Here is a 20,029-nt window from a genome sequence, read left to right on the forward strand (position 1 = left end):
AAGCAAAGCAATGAAACGCAAAGTAAACAGTTCTCTTATGGCCTAATGACCAATAGGTACATATATGCAAAAAGTATGCTCAATTGTAATCTTTTATATATTGATTTTTTATTATTTCCAGATACTCAAATCTGCTGTCCTGTTTGAGAATCTGGGAATTTCAGTCACATCTGATTAAAAGGCAGAATTATAAATTAGAGTTAAAAAAGCAAACCAACTGTACTACCAGCTTAGCAGGTCCATAGATGGAAAGAGAAAAATAACTGAAAAGGCAATGATAAGAATATACAAGATTATCTTCCAACCAACATTGTTGCCTGGAACTAAGAAATAATCCTTCTGCAAAAGCAAATTACAAGGAAGTGAAATGCATTACCTCAGATGGGTAGCAGGACACTGTATTAGAAATATTACTTCTTCTTCTTCTTCTTCTTAAGACGCCGTCTCCGAGCGGAGGCTGGCGATCCACGTAACTATCTCTGATCTTGACAGTGCAGAATGGAATGACATTTCTGAAGTACAGCAGTGCCATCTTCGAAGGTCTTTCAGCCATGAATTTCTTCTTCTCCCAACAGATCTCTTCCCCTGTATCTTCCCTTCGATAATAAGCTGTAATAACTGATACCTTTCACCTCTCATGATATGTCCTAGATATTGCGTTTTCCTCTGTTTTATGGTGAGCAGTAGTTCTTTTTGCTTTTTCATCCGACGAAGGACCTCGGCATTTGAGATTTTCATTACCCAGGATATCCACAAGAGACAGCGATACAGGAACATTTTGAAGGCATCAATACGTTTTTCTATGATTGGATCCAGAGTCCAGCTTTCACATCCATATAGGAGAACAGAAAATATATAGCAGCAGATCATATGAATTTGTAGTTGGAGACTGAGATCTGACCTCACAAAGAATTTCTTCATGGTAATGAATCGTTTCCTGGCCTGCTCAATTCTAGATATTATCTCCCGTTTGGAGTTACATGGTTAGATGGTACCCAGATATTTGAGAAAAGACACTTGCTCAACTATTTTTTATTGTGAGATTTGTCCGAATTGTCTTCTTAGAGAACACCATCAGTTTCGTTTTTGAGGGGTTAACATATAATCCAAACTCTTCACTGTGCTGAACTAAGGAGTTTGTCATGCACTGAAGGGCAGGCATGTCATCAGCTATGACAACAGTATTATCTGCATATCTGATGTTGATGATTTTCCCGTTAATTTTGATCCCACCATAGTCTTCCAATGTTTCTTTAAAGATTGCCTCTGAGTAAATGTTAAACAACAGAGGTGACAGTACACAACCCTGGCGGACGCCCTTCCTGATCGAAGCAGTTTCTGAAGTTCCTTGATCAGTTTTGACATTTGCAAACTGATTATACGTAAGTCACCGGAGTCAATACCTGTTGATCTCAGAATCTCTATCAGCTTAATGTGCCTGACACAATCAAAAGCTTTTTTATAGTCTATAAAACAGGCATAGACATCAACATTCATATCTCTGCACCCCTGTAACAACACATTTAAAAGAAGAGTGCCTCACATGTACCAACGCCATTTCGGAAACTGAACTGATTCTGATCCATGTGGGATTCACATTTTTTGTATATTCTAGTGTGAATGATTCGCAAGAATATTTTGAGCACGTGACAGATCAAACTTATCATACGACAATCATCGCACTGAGACGAGTTAGGCTTCTTTGGTAGTGGTGTGAAGGTTAATTTCAGCCAGTCTGATGGTATTTCTCCTGATACATATATTTGATTGAATAATGATGTTAAGATATTGAGGCCGGTAGATTCCTGTTCTGTTATTACTTTGAGAACTTCAACTTGTGAAAATTTGGATTATATAATTCCACCTTTACAATACTGCAAGTGTCTTTATTAAAAAGACTACATTAAATTACATTCATGATACATGTTTCGTCCTCTTATGGGACATCTTCAGTCACAAATACAAAACATTAAAAATAAGGCGAGGACACGTTGAATTGAGTAGATAAAAAGTCTTAGTATCATGTGACGCGGCGTGGTGGCGTCTTGTCAATCATCAATATTAAAATGGTGCGGCGTGAACATGATGTGAAACATGAAGTCCAATAAAATCATAAGTTAAAAATGTTGTTCAAACTTATGATTTTATTGGACTTCATGTTTCACATCATGTTCACGCCGCACCATTTTAATATTGATGATTGACAAGACGCCACCATGCCGCGTCACATGATACTAAGACTTTTATCTACTCAATTCAACGTGTCCTCGCCTTATTTTTAATGTTTTGTATTTGTGACTGAAGATGTCCCATAAGAGGACGAAACATGTATCACGAATGTAATTTAATGTAGTCTTTTTAATAAAGACACTTGCAGTATTGTAAAGGTGGAATTATATAATCCAAATTTTCACAAGTTGATACTTTGACAATACGGGCTCTAATATGAAGTTTATTATGTGTAATTTGAGAACTTCAGCGTACACACCGTCAGGTCCAGTTGCTTTACCATTTTTTTGAAGTTTTACGGCATGTACAACTTCACTTTTTGTTATTTCAGGGCTATTTTCATTTATTCTCTCGTCAGGTGAAGGAGGATCATTTCTGTCATCTTTGAAGAGATTTTCTATATATTCCTTCCATCGTTTGAGTTTCCCTTCCACACCCACGATGATTTCATTATTGGCATCTCTCAAAATTTGATCATATCATCTCCGTTTCAAACCAGCAAGTTATTTCACTTTCTTATGCAAGTTAAAATAGTTGTGCTTCTCTTGAAGGATCTCAATTCCTTTACATCTGTCTGTCATCCATAATTCTCGGGCTTCCCTGCACTTTCTGCGTACAGCTTTGTTTAGAATTTTGTATTGAATGTGATCTGTATTTTTGTGCTTTCTCCTTTCACCCATAAGTTCTAGAATTTCATCTGTCATCCAGCTCTGTCTTTTGATGTTGTTGTATTGTCCAATTTCATTTTCCTGGATTTCAATCACACTATCTTTAATGGTGTTATATGTGTATTCTACCTATGATGATTCAGTGTATCTTATTAATTCCATCTTCTTTTCCAGTGCAGTTCCAACATTAGTTCTTACTTTGGGATCCAATAGTTTCTTAATATCTATATGCTTGGATAGTTTAACATTTCTTTTAATTTTTATGAAACGTACCATTTTAAGGTCCATTACAACTGGATTGTGGTCACTATTTACATCAGCACTGGGATACGTCTTAACGGATGTCACATATTTCTTTACATGTTGTTTTACCAAAATGAAATCAATTTGATTTCTTATGATCTTTTCGTCGTTATCGGCGGGTGATATCCATGTGTAAAGCCACCGAGGAGGAAGTTTGAAGAATGTGTTAGAGACAAACAGATTGTGCTCCATACAGAACTGAACAATATTACTACAAGGACCCAATTCCAACATGAGTCTGTAAGAGACAACAGGAAAAGAAAAAGAGGAAAAAAAACAAAACACTTCAATGCTATCGACACGTGACCAGAATGGAGGAAAACGGGATGCCGAAAGTGGTTATGGAGGCATGGCCGGAGGAAAAGAGAGGCAGAGAAAGACTGAGTGGAGTGGAAGGAGTACGTAGACAGCCTGGCAGTAAGGCAAGGGAAGACAATAACAGAAGTATGGCATCTCGTTCAGGACTCAGGACAGGATTGCATTTGGGAAGTGACTGAAGGATACCAATGCCTAAAACGAAAAGAAGAAAAGAGAAAAAAAAAATACATTCAACAACAACATATTCCTATATTCATTTAATAAAAGTACATTCTCCTATTTTACCCAGCTCCCAAATGAATAAGTTCCTACTGTGATAAGATTACATTCTTTAGTCCAGATACACATTCTCAGAAGCTTTCCGAGCCTACTTAAACAGATGGTAAGAAGACCAAGTTGTTAAGGTAAGCTTCTATATTTTCAGTACCATCAAATAATCTTCACATGTCTTCTTTCTTCTTTGACCATTTACAATTAACAAACTTGTATACACAATTTAAACCTACTACCTGCTAGTGTCTATATATTCTATTCTTTATATACTATTCAATGTTCTTTCAGATGCCACCTTGCCAGAATGTTGTAGATAGATTTGCAGGCACATAAAGAATCTATGGATCAACAGCAACAACAGCAACAACAACAACAACAACCACAACCACCTGGAGCCAATGCTTGGGAAGCCAGGCTCTGCCTGTCACAAGTCAGGACAAAGAGTGAGTGATAGAGTAGAGGAGTAACTCCTCTTTAAAAAAAACTTCATCCAGCTGACCCGGCTGGTACTCCCATGTAAGGGTCCCTTACCAGGGTTACAGTGAAGACCTCAACGGCATATACATTGGAATAGATGAACTATGGAACAGTATAGATGGCAGAAGAAGCATCCCAGTGGTCGGGAGAATAAGAGTAAAAGGTAAATGGTTGCCATTTATCAGTTTAAGGGGACGACAGTTCCACATGTTAGTGGCGGTACCCTGACAGTGTCTATTTCACATGTTAGTGACGGCTGACTTATAACATTCGGAAGTGGAACTCTGAATTTATCCAACTGACATGTCAGTCATAACTTCAAATAAATCAACATGGACAGTGCACCTTTTAAAGCAATTTACCCCAGGGGCTTCAATCTCCAAATGGTCTATTTGGATTCTGGGGAGACCAGAGATGAGTGCATGGAGGTAAGTCGGAGTACCTCAAATCCCAACAAGAACAAGATTACAGCCAGACCTCGGATTTGGCTGATGACATTTAATATCAATTCTCTTTTGAAAGTCGGGAAAATTAAAAATATCCTAAATAAATCTACAGAACACAATATAAAAATAACTGCATTCCAAAAATCACAATACACACATGAATACCCTTTTGATTCTGAAAATTACTGGATATTCAAAGGAAAACCGGGTGAATGAATCATGGCCCATTGCCCACTATTTGGGATGGGCTTTATAGTAGATAAGTCAATACTTGGATCAGTAGTGAAATTCAAGTCCTACTCAGGACGTCTTTCAACCTTAACGATAAAATCGGGAAGCAAAACTTGTTCCCTAATAAATGGTCATGCCCGAACTGACATTACTAACAAGGAAGCACCTGACAAAGCAGAACAGTTTTGGAATCTGACAGACAACATTTTCAAAGAATTTCACATCAACGTGTCAAAATCCTTATGGGTGACTTCAATGCACAAAATGGAAAAGAAAATAAATATCGATATTGGGTTGGGAAACGGTCTGGCCATATAATATAATACGAAGAATGGAATGCGACTCGTTGAGTTATGCACAAGCCATGATTTTTTTCAAATCAACCTTTTTTAAGAACCTTCTAAAATGAAGACTTGTGTCACACCCAATGCCTTATTAACTGAATATCAACTGGATCATGTGCTGAGTTCCCACTTTCATACTCTGATCATTATCCAACAAAATTTTCCCTGTATGTAATCTATATATATATAAAAGCAAGTCGGGCTAGAGCGATGTATATATAAATATTTAAAAATGAAAAAAGACATGAATTAATGAGGCACTTCCAGAAATCTCAGAAATTTGAAACTTGGTACGGGAGAAACTGATGACGCCCGGATCCCTAGAAAAATCGGAAATTCTCAAAATTCCCTGAAGGGGGCACGCCGGGGGGGCTCAAATTTTGGGCTCAGCATAAGAACACAGTCGTATAGTATATCCAAAACGATAACCTATAGGATTCGTGGGCTTAAAAATTTCCGGGAATTTCCTCATTTTTATCCCCCATCCCCCCAAATCAAGATGGCGGCTCAACCTGCCAGAAGAGGTAGACAATTGAAATTTGGTGAAATTATAGCTTATGGTCCCTAACCGACGGGAAAATTCCAAGATGTTCAAATTTTTCACTTTTTACCCCCAAAGATATCGAAATATGGAGGCAATTTTATTGACTGTGCAGACATTCCTTTTGAGCTATTTTGTGGCCAAACGGTAAGTCGTATCACAAAACGGATGGCACAATGTCACTTCAATTCGGAGTGATCTACAACTTTGGTCCTGTGACATTTTGTCGTATCTCTCTCCCTTATACGTTAACCCTTTCCGGCCCTTAGCGCCCGAAAGCGCCCGACTGTTCATTTAGCCTTCCGGTCCTTAGCGCCCGAAAGCGCCCGGCTGCATTATCTGCATTCGTCTGCGATCTGTGCGATAGTTTTTTTATTTTTCTCATCAGAGAAGTGTTTATAAGGCATTTGTGAACACGCAGTGCAATCTACAATCCTTAGGGAATAAATGAAGAGAGATAATCTGTCTTGACGTTGCCTAGGCAACGGTCTTGAACTTCCGCGAGCGCGGGTCAGCTGTTTCGTCCGTAAACATGGCGGGATTGAATATCGCGTGTGTTGAAACTGAGCTGAATATGGGCGAAAAAAGTGACGCAGAATCCTTGAGTAGGGGTGCAGGTGAATTTTTAATGAGTGAATAATGTATCAACGAAGATAACTTTAGTGATAACAGTGATATGAATGAAAACGAATATCGATAAATCGGACCTGATGGCGATGCCACGGCAATTCAGGTAACACAGATATTACGTTTCGTTACTCCGAATGATTAAATGGATGATGTTGAACCTGCGCACATTTCGGAAAGGGAATTAGGGGAAAGAGATTGTTTTTAGTTATGTTAGGAGGAGAAAAACTATTCAGTGACTTAGCCTACTGCGCATATAACAATGCAGCCTTCAAACAATCGCATTCCGGTAAGATAAAAACAGAATGGGAAGACCCTTGCCCAGATGATATAAAATCTTATATACATGGACATCATTCCACTTCCAAAATCACGTGATTATTAGTTTTGAGGGATTCAAACAACATGGGAATGTGGCAAATGCAGACTGTCTCTGTGTCGAGTATCACGAGGAGGAGACATGGATGTGATGGTATATTTTCTAATGTTATTGAAAATTTGAATTCATTGTGACCAATAGTTTTTACTGTATTTAACTTTTTCTGAAACAATACGGTCTGTTTAAGTTTTTGCTGAATAATAGGTTGAAACCTGGGGATAAGCGGGGTGAAAATGCGGGCGGGAAAGGGTTAAATTTGGCCGTATTTTTGGATTGTTCGTAAATTTGGTGATTTTTACACGTATATTTCATTGTTTGACACACTTATAAGAATGATAGGATCATCACGTTGGGTGCGCACATTGGCACGATTAAGGGACATATGTGTACCAAATTTCATGATTCTAGCTTATACATAAGTAGGCAAAACGTAATGTAAAATGTTAAAAATGCACCCAAATTTCACCCTATTCAAAATTTGAACTCAATTTACCCCCTTAATATGGGAGATACGAGGATATGGTTTAGAAACAAACATGTAGAGCAATAAATGAGGCGTCTGATGGCGCAAAGCGTTTCTTAATATCATAAACTGTTTAGGAGATATGAATCTCGAAGTGGAAGTCTGCACTTTTCAACGTGCTCATGCATATCCGTCATCTATATATATAAAAGCAAGTCGGGCTGGAGCGATGTATATATAAATATTTAAAAATGAAAAAAGACGTGAATTAATGAGGCACTTCCAGAAATCTCAGAAATTTGAAACTTGGTACGAGGGAAACTGATGACCCCAGGATCCTTAGAAAAATCGGAAATTCTCAAAATTCCCTGAAGGGGGCACGCTGGGGGGGCTCAAATTTTGGGCTCAGTATAAGAACACAGTCGTATAGTATATCCAAAACGATAACCTATAGGTTTCGTGGGTTTAAAAATTTTTGGGAATTTCCTCATTTTTATCCCCCATCCCCCCAAATCAAGATGGCGGCACAACCTGCCAGACGAGGTAGACAATTAAAATTTGGTGAAATTATAGCTTTTGGTCCCTAACCGATGGGAAAATTCCAAGATGTTCAAATTTTTCACTTTTTACCCCCAAAGATATCGAAATATGGTGGAAATTTTAATGACTGTGCAGACATTACTTTTGAGCTATTTTTTAGCTAAACGGTAAGTCGTATCACATAACGGATGGCACAATGTTGCTTCAATTCGGAGTGATCTACAACTTTGGTCCTGTGACATTTTGTCGTATCTCTCTCCCTTATACGTTAAATTTGGCCGTATTTCTGGATTGTTCGTAAATTTGGTGATTTTTACAAGTATATTTTATTGTTTGACACACTTATAAGAATGATAGGATCATCACGTTGTGTGCGCACATTGGTACGATTAAGGGACATATGTGTACCAAATTTCATGATTCTAGCTTATACATAAGTAGGCAAAATGTAATGTAAAATGTTAAAAATGCACCCAAATTTCACCCTATTCAAAATTTGAACTCAATTTACCCCCTTAATATGGGAGATACGAGGAAATAGTTTAGAAACAAACATGTATAGCGATAAATGAGGCGTCTGATGGCGCAAACCGTTTCTTAATATCATAAACCGTTTAGGAGATATTAATCTCGAAGTGGAAGTCTGCACTTTTCAACGTGCTCATGCTTATCCGTCATCTATATAAATAAAATCGTAACGACCGTGTGTCTGTACATTGATTATTTTGGCGAAATTTCCGTACAGTTATCCGTTTCAGGTGTAATAATGACCATCTGCATCATTTTTAGCTTTGGTGTCTGTTTGTCTGTTTGTCTGTTTGTCTGTCCTTCTATAACTTGAAAACTACTGGATATATTTCCACCAAACTTCATATTTAGAATCCACCTGTCCTTGGGTAGGTTTTAGCGCAAAAAATAAAATCGTAACGACTGTGTGTCTGTACATTGATTATTTTGGAGAAATTTCCGTACAGTTATCCGTTTCAGGTGTAATAATGACCATCTGCATCATTTTTAGCTTTGGTGTCTGTCTGTTTGTTTGTCTGTTAGTCTCTTTGTTTGTCTGTTTGTCTGTCCTTCTATAACTTGAAAACTACTAAATATATATTTCCACCAAACTTCATATTTAGAATCCACCTCACCTTGGGTAGGTTTTAGCGCAAATATCGTTTCTAAATCCCTGAACTGAGTGGGGATTTTTACGAAACCGAAACCGTGATTTTGCACTCCCTCAAAGTATACACAACTGAACTTAATGGAAATCAACCTGCCTTAATGAAAATTAATTTCTAAACCTTTTTTTCTCATGTGCATCATTTCGATAACAGGATTTAGTAAGGGAGATATCATTAACGGACCGTTTTTCGGTACAAATCCCAGCGGACTTAACGCAAGAGCGGGTACGTGTAAAGCGTACTTCTTACAACTTGAAAACTAACAAGATATTTGAACCAAATTTTATATATAGCATCCATCTGTCCAAGGGTAGGTTTCCTTGGTGTCTGTTAGTTAGTTAGTTAGTTAGTTTGTTTGTTTCTTTGTTTGTTTGTTTGTTTGTTTGGTCTGTTTGTCTTTCTCTAACTTGAAAACTACTGGATATATTTCCACCAAACTTCATATTTAGAATCCACCTATCCTTTGGGGAGGTTTTAGGGCAAATATTGTTTCTAAATCCCTGAACTAATTGGGGGTTTATACGAAACCGAAACCGTGATTTTGCACTCCCTCAAAATACACACAACCAAACTTAATGGAAATCTACCTGCCTTAATGGAAATTAATTTCTAAACCTTTTCTTCTCATGTGCATCATTTCAATCACTTACAGGAAAGATAGTATGATCAAACTCTACACGAACATTGGCCCACCCAGTACCCATATGTGAGCCAAATGCTATGTCACATAATTATCCGAAAAGTAATGCAATGTAAGATAATCTTACACAAATTTCAACCTATTCAACGTTTCTGATTCAATCTGACCCATGAATAGATTAGATGCGAGAAAATATCATAGGACCAGCCATTTAGATCGCTAAATACTGCGCCTTACGGTACAATCCTTTGTCGATATGACGTACCGTTTAGCAGCAGTTAATCTGTAAATGAAGGTCTGCAATATTGTAAACATTCATATACTTTCGTATGTCCATCTGTATATATTCATTGATGTCGATTTGTAGCGATCGAGAAAGGATGTGTCTGCTATTGTAATCAGTACTCCCTACACCGACTTTGACTGCTGGCAGTAGGAATGGGGTCCTTCTCCAACTCCTGTGTAACTGGCATTAGTAAGGAGGGCCTACCATTTTAATGAATAATTCACTTTTCGATTTGTCTTGCAGAAGGCAAGGGATCATGCAGTTTTGTTCGAAAGTCCCCTACTCTATTGTGTTTGGCTCTAGGCCAGGGTGCCCGCCATTATAAACAAATGTTCCAATCTAAAATTTGACTAGCATTAGGCATCATGGAAACTCACTAATTCTGTGTGACTGGCAGTAAGCTGGCTAGCAGCAGTAAAAAGGGACTGTCATTATAATGATAACTGCACAACTCAATTTTGACTGGTGGTAGGGAAGTTGCCTGGTATTATAATAAAAACACCTCAACTGTAACCTGTCTGAAAGTAGGAAATGGGTCTGCCATTGTAACTAAAACTCCCCAAATCGATTGTGACCGCACAGTAGACATTGGGGCCTGCAATTATAATGTAAACTTGCCAACTCGATTGTGAATGGCAGTAGGCAAGTGAGCCTGGCGTTATCATCACAACTCCGCAACCCTCACTTTACATTGGAAACAACGTATGTGGACCTCTCCATGCTATTTCTCGGATAAGGCCAAGAGACATGCAATTTTAAAACAATCTCATTTGCTGCACGCACAGTATTTACGTCGATATCCGTATACAATGTAGAATACCGTAGCGAAGCACGGGTACATTTGCTAGTCCCTGAATAAAGACACTTTACGAAGCGAGCACCACAACCAAAGTATGACATAGAGGTTATTAAAAACAGTGACAACTTTAAGAAAGAAACAGAACAATTAGATCCACAAAATTTGACACAACTTCAAGCAGGACTCTTATAAACAGCCAAGAACTTAGCACTGCTCACAAGAACAAGAAAACACCCATGGTGGACAGATGGGAATAGGCTTTTCGTCGAAGTCTCCTTATAAGTGGACTCAGATATTCTCTCACATATCCTATATTTTTGTGCGGCCAGGATGACGCTTCAATTATACCTCTCACCTTGCCAGGCCAAATGGCATATTGGCTGTCCCTAAGTACGTTGACGGCCTTCCCCAGCAATGTTATCTACTTGCATCATCCAGGACATTGATCCCGCTATCCCGGAAGAGAACATCTGTGAATCCCTTCTCTCGACCGGTGTCTATTTTGTTCAACGCCTCTACCAAGGCACCGATCCAGCACCAGAGGTCTTACTCTACTACACATCTGCCGCTGCCTGTCTCTCAGTTAAGAAAACCGGCGCTCTCCTCCATCAACGCCTCTATTCCGTGGTTTCTACACCGGTTCACATCCAAGCTGAGATTGAAGCAGATGAAGGCAGATGAAGAACTGGCTGCTAGTGCTGACATTACGCCTCCCCAGTCCCCACCACCCCCCTTACCAGTGTCTTCCTGCCCTTCCCCTCCTCCCACTACCACCACTGCATCTTCTACAGCTTCCCTTACCACTCCTTGTATTGTATCTGTCACCACCACTACTATGACTACCACCACCACCACCACCACCACCACCACCACCACCACCACCACTGTCGCTCATACCTCTGCTTCTCTTACTACTCTGACTATGTCTCATCCTTTTCTCCTCTCGCAAGCTTCTCTCCCCCTCCCTCCCATCACTGCTCAAACACCTCATCCTCCTTCTACGCAGCCATCTGCTGAGGGACATACCATCGCTTCTCCAGAGAACGTGGTACGACTACGTCCGCACTTACCACCATCTGACTTCAGCTGCGTCATCCGAGGGGTCGATCCCAGCATAGCGCCCGCTGTCCTTGCCCACGACCTCCACCAGGCAGACATCCCTGTCCAGCGCGGCTTCCACATCTATAACTCAGACAGACCTACTTTTCTGGTGCGGGTTCAACTACCCACTTCAGCCGCCGTCCAGCACCTCATCGCTTCCAGAATTCACATCTACGGTCAACCTTTGCATTCTCCCCCACAACCCCTGCACCGTCCGAACACACCTCACAGTCGTACCCGGCCTGACCCTCCTCCTATCTCACCTCGTCGACATCTTTAATCACCTACTATCCCACCTCCGTCACCCTATTCCTCCCCCCTCCACCTACCCCTGATATACTCGCCTTCTTCTTACTTCCCTTACCAACTTCTCCTCACTCTACAATACCTTCCCCTTACACCTCTTCCCTAGCCCACTCTCATAAATCATTAGGCTATATCTAAGCTCTGTATCATTCATATTGAATCTCTGTATTGTAATACAATGAAAACAATAAAAACTCACCATAATACTAAACCCCCCTTTCCTTTTCTATCCCCCATGCTTCACATCGCCTTTTCCCCATCTCCCACTTTTCACAAATCTCTCCAATCCCGCCCAAGCTCCCGGCCAGAGGGAGGGTGTAACCCTTCAGGTGGCCCGCCTCATCCCTTCAGGTATTTTAAGGCAGAAACAGGATCCAAGAAGGACATTCCAGGAATAATTAATGAACAAGGGGAGTGTGTATGTGAGAATCTTCAAAAGGCAGAAGTATTCAGTCAGCAGTATGTAAAGATTGTTGGTTAAAAGGATCATGTCCAGATAGGGGAGGAGACTAAGGCTAAAGAAGTATTAAAATTCACATATGATAGCAATGACATTTACAGTAAGACATGAAAACTAGAAAAGCGGCTGGAATTGATAAGATTTCTGGGGATATACTAAAGACAATGGGTTGGGATATAGTACCATATCTGAAGTACTTATTTGATTATTGTTTGGTCAGAGGAGCTATACCAGATGAATGGAGAGTTGCTATAGTAGCCCCTGTGTATAAAGGTAAGGGTGATAGACATAAAGCTGAAAACTACAGGCCAGCAAGTTTGACATGCATTGTATGTAAGCTTTGGGAAGGCATTCTTTCTGATTATATTAGACATGTTTGTGAAATTAATAACTGGTTCAATAGAAGGCAGTTCGGTTTTAGGAAAGGTTATTCCACTGAAGCTCAACTTGTAGGATTCCAGCAAGATATAGCAGATATCCTGGATTTAGGAGGTCAAATGGACTGTATCACGATTGACCTGTCTAAAGCATTTGATAGGGTGGATCATGGGAGACTACTGGCAAAAATGAGTGCAATTGGACTAGACAAAAGAGTGACTGAATGGGTTGCTATATTTCTATAAAAAGATCTCAGAGAATTAGAGTAAGTGAAGCTTTATCTGACCCTGTAATAATTAAGAGGGGAATTCCTCAAGGCAGTATTATCGGACCTTTATGTTTTCTTATATATATAAACTAGCAAGATACCCGTGCTTCGCTACGGTATTATACTGAAATTTATAATTGAATGCTTATTGTTTTAGATATATAATCCGCCGAAATTTGTGATCTGACTCGTTTTCGGCGAGAATCCACCAAAATTCCCGATCTGACTCGTTTTCTATTAGATTACGGCGTGTCTCCTCCCATTTTTCAATCTTCCTTTCCAGCAATCGATTTTGTACTTCCCGGGCTAGGCTCAGCTATTCCTCCCGGTCAGTTGGGTCCGTAAATCTTTGCCATCTTTTCCTATAATCATTTTTAATATGGATAAAATCCTTCAGAAGATACGGCGTGGTGTCATATTGGGTGCCTTGGCGGCACTGAACACGCGGCCGGACTGCATTCTTAGTCATTAGCTGTCCAGGAGCCGTTTCCAGCGCGTCAGCACATTTGACGACGGTCCGGAACATTATTATTATTATTATTATTATTATTATTATTACTATTATTAATATTATTATTATTATTATTATTATTATTACTATTATGTGTAGCTGGAATGGTTGATGACAGGGAAAACCGGAGTATCCGGAGAAAAACCTGTCCCGCCTCCGTTTTGTCCAGCACGAATGTCACATGGAGTGACCGGGATTTGAACCACGGAACCCAGCTGTGAGAGGCCGGCGCGCTGCCGCCTGAGCCACGGAGGATCCTTATAAGTACATTAATAAGAGTAAAATCAATTGGTCTCACCTCCTTCTACACCCCACCGCCGTTAAGTTTATTTACCGCATCCCCCCCCCCAAAAAAATTAAAAGAAGGCTTGTTTCTTTATGTTTAAGTAATATTCCAAACACCAATGTTCACGTCTATTACCTTTAGTTTTGAGGTATAAGTATCCCCATAAAAGTAATTTACTTTTTTCATTTCATTTCACACTACTCCCCCCCCCCCTAAGTGAACTTTCCCGCAAAAATACTTGTTTCTTTAATAGTAAAGGATCTTCTAAATACCAATTATCACGACTCTAAATTCCTCAGTTTTTTATTTATGTGTCCTCATGAAAGGAAATCGACTCCTTTACACTCCCGCCCTCCAAGATGGTTTCCCGCCCAAAACGCGTTTTTCTTTGTTTTTAAAGGAGATCCAAATACGAATTTTCACGTCTGTAACAACTTTAGTTTTTATTAGATGTATGTATTCTCATACAATTAAGCCAATTAATTTTTCAATTCTTTCATTCCCCCCCCCCCCCTTCTTCATTGGATTTTAAGAGAATACGTGTTTCATTACCTTTAAAGCAGATTGAAAATATCAAATTTCACGTCTGTAACATCTTCATTTTTGATATATCAGTAGCCTAAATAAAAGAATTCAACACCATTTTCAGTCACTTTTACCGCCCCCCCCCCCCCTCCGCCAAAGTGATATTTCCGAAAACTAAAAATACACGTTTCTTTATGTTTAATAGAGATAAAAAATACCATTTTTCACTTCTGTAACATGTTAAGTTTTTTTTAGATATACTGTAAAAATTCTCATTTTAAAATTTCACCCCTTTTGAGTTCCCCTTAAGTGGAGTTTCCAAAAACAAATCACCTATGTTTCTTTACATTTACAGGAGATTCCAAACACCCACTTTTTACGTCTGTAACATTTTACGTTTCCAAGATATTCTGTAGATATAGTCTTTCAAAAAATTCACCCCAATTTGTCACTCCTGTTTAACCGCCATTAATTGGATTTTCCAAAAACTAAAAAATACGTGTTTCTTTATTTTTAAAGGAGATCCCATATACAAATTTTCAGTTCTGTAATATCTTTCGTTTCTGACATATATGTATCCTCATTAAAGCCATTCAACCCATTTTTCACCCTTTTACACCCCTCCTATTGGGATTTACAGGAAACAAAAAAAATACGTGTTCCTTTATTTTTAGAGGAGATTCCAACTACCAATTTTTACATCTGTAAATTTTAAAGTTTTAAGATGTAGACACACTCATTTTAAAAAATTCACCCCCCCTTTTCACCCCCCAATACTTGGATTTTCCAAAAACGAAAAAATACGTGTTTCTTTACTTTTAAAGTAGATTACAAATACCAATTTCAAGGTCTGTAATATCTTCAGGTTCTGAAATATAAGTAGCCTCGTTAAAGGCATTCAACCCATTATTCACCCTTTTACACCCTTCTTATTGGGATTTTCCGAAAACAAAAGAATACGTGTTTCTTTATTTTTAAAGGAGATTCTAAATACCAATTTTTACATCTATAAACTTTAAATGTTTTGAGATATAGATACACAAATTTTTAAAAATCACCCCCTTTTCACCCCCCCCCCCTATTAATTGGATTTTCCAAAAACAAAAAAATACGTGTTTCTTTTTAAAGGAGATCCCAAACACCAATTTTCATGTCTGTAATATCTTCAGGTTCTGAAATATAAGTAGACTCATGAAAGGCATTCGACCCCTTCTTCAACCTTTTCCACCCTTCCTATTAGGATTTTCCGAAAACAAAATATACATGTTTCTTTATTTTTAAAGGAGATTCTAAATACCAATTTTCACATCTATAACGTTTAAAAGTTTTGAGATATAGATACACTCATTTTAAAATATTACCCCCTTTTCCCCCCTCCCTTAATTGGATTTTCCAGAAACAAAAAAATACGTGTTTCTTTATTTTTAAAGGAGATCCCAAACACCGATTTTCAGGTCTGTAATATCTTCAGTTTCTGAGATATAAGTAGCCTCATTAAAGGCATTCAACCCTTTTTCCACCCCTTTTCACTCCTCCTATTGCGATTTTCCGAAAACAAAAAAATACGTGTTTCTTTACTTTTAATGAAGATTCTAAATACCAGTTTTTATATCTGCAAACTTTAAAAGTTTGGAGATATAGATTCACTCATTTTAAAAATTCACCCCCTTTTCACCCTCCCATTAATTGGCTTTTGCAAAAACAAAAAAATACGTGTTCCTTTATTTTTAAAAGAGATCAAAAGTACCAATTTTCAGGTCTGTAATTTCTTCAGTTTCTGAGATATAAGTACTGGTATCCTGATTAAAGGCATTCAACCCCTTTTTCACCCCTTTTCACCGCTCCTATTGGGATTTTCTGAAATCTAAAAAATACGTGTTTCCTTATTTTCAAAGAAGATTCTAAATACCAATTTTTACATTTGTAAACTTTTAAAGTTTTGAGATATAGGTGCACTCATTTTAAAACTTCACCCCCTCTTTTCACCCCCTTGGCAACGGAATATCCAAAAATCCTCTCTTAGCGAGCACCTACATCTTAATATGAATGTATTCCCAAAATTTCATTTCATTATGTCCAGTAGTTTTGGCTCGGCGATGATGAATCAGTCAGTCAGTCAGGACAAGCTATTTTATATATATATAGATGATATGAGTAAAGGAGTGGAATCAGAGGTAAGGCTTTTTTCGGATGATGGTATTCTCTATAGAGTAATAAAGAAGTTACAAGATTGTGACCTCGAAAATGTTGTGAGATGGACAGCAGGCAATGGTATGTTGATAAACGGGGTTAAAAGTCAGGTTGTGAGTTTCACAAATAGGAAAAGTCATCTCAGTTTTAATTACTGCATCGATGGGGGTGAAAGTTCCTTTTGTGGATCATTGTAAGTATCTAGGTGTTAATATAAGGAAAGATCTTCATTGGGGTATTCACATAAATGGGATTGTAAATAAAGGGTACAGATCTCTGCACATGGTTAGGAGGGTGTTTAGGGGTTGTAGTAAGGATGTAAAGGAGAGGGCATATAAGTCTCTGGTAAGACCCCAACTAGAGTATGGTTCCAGTGTATAGGACCCTCACCAGGATTACCTGATTCAAGAACTGGAAAAAATCCAAAGGAAAGCAGCTCGATTTGTTCTGGGTGATTTCCGACAAAAGAGTGGCATTACAAAAATGTTGCAAAGTTTGGGCTGGGAAGAATTGAGAGAAAGAAGACGAACTGCTCGACTAAGTGGTATGTTCCGAGCTGTCAGCGGAGAGATGGCGTGGAATGACATTAGTAGACGAATAAGTTTGAGTGGCATTTATAAAAGTAGGAAAGATCACAATATGAAGATAAAGTTGGAAATCAAGAGGACAAACTGGAGCAAATATTCATTTATAGGAAGGGGAGTTAGGGATTGGAATAACTTACCAAGGGTGATGTTCAATAAATTTCCAATTTCTTTGAAATCATTTAGGAAAAGGCTAGGAAAACAAAAGATAGGGAATCTGCCACCTGGGCGACTGCCCTAAATGCAGATCAGTATTGATTGATTGACTGATTGATTGATTCAGGGTGGGGAATGAAAACGTTCTTGAACGAACGAACTAACGAACCGACAGATGAATGTGACAAATTAATTCAACTTAGGCAACAAACATGGCATAATTGGTCATGCAATAAAACCCCTTTTCCTTTTTTCTTTTCTTTTTTTACAATTGGCTTTGGCGATGGGATAGAAAACGGCTATGAGTGGGGAAGAAAGTGGCCGTGGCCTTATTTAAAGTACAGCCCCAGCATTTGCCTGGTGTGAAAACGGGAAACCATGGGAAAACCATCTTCAGGGCTCCCGACAGTGGCGTTCGAACCCACTATCTTCCGGATGCAAGCTCACAGCTGCGCACCCCTAATCGCAAGGCCAACTCGCCTGGTCAATAAAATTCCAGCCACATTTCACAAGAACTAAATATTAGAAAGATAGTTACAAAATCAATAAGTGAAATTTGTAAACTAAGTGAGGATATAAAATTGCAATCTATAGACGATGACATTACAACATAAGTAATGATTATAGAACTTTCAAACAAAAGGTAATGATAAGGAAGAAACGGCTTATATCACTGTAAAATCCTCACAGTATATATTCCCAAATAACGTAACAGTGAAATTCCTCTAGAAAAGTTTCTGTTCACTTTTTATCAAAATAATCAAGATTCAACCCCACCGACTATCCCAGAAATAAGAGAAACCATTTAATCACTAAAAAATAACAAGGCCTCAGAGGAAGATCAAACAATTGCAGAACTTTGGAAAAATGCAGGAGAAAATTTCATCAAATAACTTCCCAAAATCATGTTGGACATTTGGCAATCTGAAAGGATCCCCAAGGATTTAAAAATGGTGATAAGACATCCCATACACAAAAAAAAGAAGTAAAACTGATCCAAACAATTATCAAAGTATCTCCCTTCTACAGATCACATATAAAATTCTCTCCAAAATTCTACTAAAGCGTGCAGAGCATCAACTGGACCATCAAATCGGTGAATACCAAGGTGGATTCAGGAAGGAAAGGTCATGTGCAGGGCAAATTTTGACTCTAAAAAACACTAGAGCATATTTTCGGAACACATCTAACAAAAATTATCTCATCACATTTTTCGATTTCAAGAAAGTTTATGATAGTATAGATCGTGTCTCACTGCTTCACTACTCTCACTACTTAATGTTTTAACAGAATTTGGACTGACCAAAAAACAAGAAATATTATAAAGGATACAATGACTGAAACGAAAGCTAAAGTAAAGTTTATGTGTGGATGTAGTGATGAGTTTGAAATAAATACAGGTGTACATCAAGGTGATGGGCTCTCCCTTTCACTGTTTAATTGTGCTCTTGAAAATGTTGTCAGAGTGTGGAGGAAAGCAGGGACACCATGTCACTGAGTAGGACCAACAATTAAGCGTACTCTGACTGTCTAGCGTTTGCTGATGATATGGCACTAATTGTCAAAGACATCTCTGATGCACAGAAACAGATTGTTATACTGCAAGAGCAAGCAGCAAAAATAGGACTTAAAATATCATACGAAGAAACTAAATTTATGACAAATATAAAAAGTGCTCCATCTAAACTTACCGTTGTACCGTTTCATTGACCTGATCATGAATAAAACTAGGAATTACAACATCTATATTTGCCATGCACCATAGTAAGATGACAGAGATTATATAGTTGAGCAATATATCTGAAGAATGTACGGACATATCGAGTTAAATAGGCCGTGATTTCGTAATAATAAAAATACGGACACACAAAATCTAAGAAGCCGTGAATGTGCCGAAAAGAATGCTAATTTGGCGAATCAAATAAGCCATGACTACGAAGTAAGACGTACAGACCTGTAGAATTCATGCGGCCGTGATAAAAAGAAAAGCAGAATGTTTTAGATTGTTAAAATAGCAACTGAACAATAAAATTACTACGCTGAGCATCAAAACGAGAGTTTTCACGCAATATAAGAAAAATCATCACGTAAAGAGGAAAGAAGTTTTCTACGGAGCAGGAGCTGAAGAATTAGTTCATCAAATAACTTTAAACAAAAAGGATTACACCAATATCCAACGTAATATCAAGGCTGATAAGGAGGAAAATTTGAGAAAGGAGAAGAATAAATAGTTGATCAGTGACTGAAGCTTAAACCGAAAGTTGACACGAGTCATCTAATGAAATAAGATATCGCATATTCAAAGCATATTGGCAAAAGGCTAAGAGTTAACTAAATTACCTTATAAAGTCTATTACTGAAAGTTATCGTTGATTTTGGTAGAATAACCTGTTTGAAGAACTATAATTTAGATACAGGATATAATTTTGGAAGGCTATATTATGATACTAATGATGGTGTTGAATATGTTTTTCTCACATGTGAACAACGACCTCAACATGAATAACTAAAACAAACATGGGGCT

At 38.3% G+C, this 20,029-nt stretch overlaps 1 protein-coding gene across 1 annotated transcript in view; it reads right to left on the bottom strand.

Moving 5' to 3' along the window:
* Atg2 (Autophagy-related 2) overlaps positions 1-20,029 on the bottom strand; it is a 412,975-nt gene that overhangs the window by 188,213 nt on the left and 204,733 nt on the right. The gene's annotated exons all lie outside the window — the stretch shown is intronic.

Source organism: Anabrus simplex, chromosome 1 (assembly GCF_040414725.1).
Source record: "Anabrus simplex isolate iqAnaSimp1 chromosome 1, ASM4041472v1, whole genome shotgun sequence".
Lineage (NCBI taxonomy): Eukaryota > Metazoa > Arthropoda > Insecta > Orthoptera > Tettigoniidae > Anabrus > Anabrus simplex.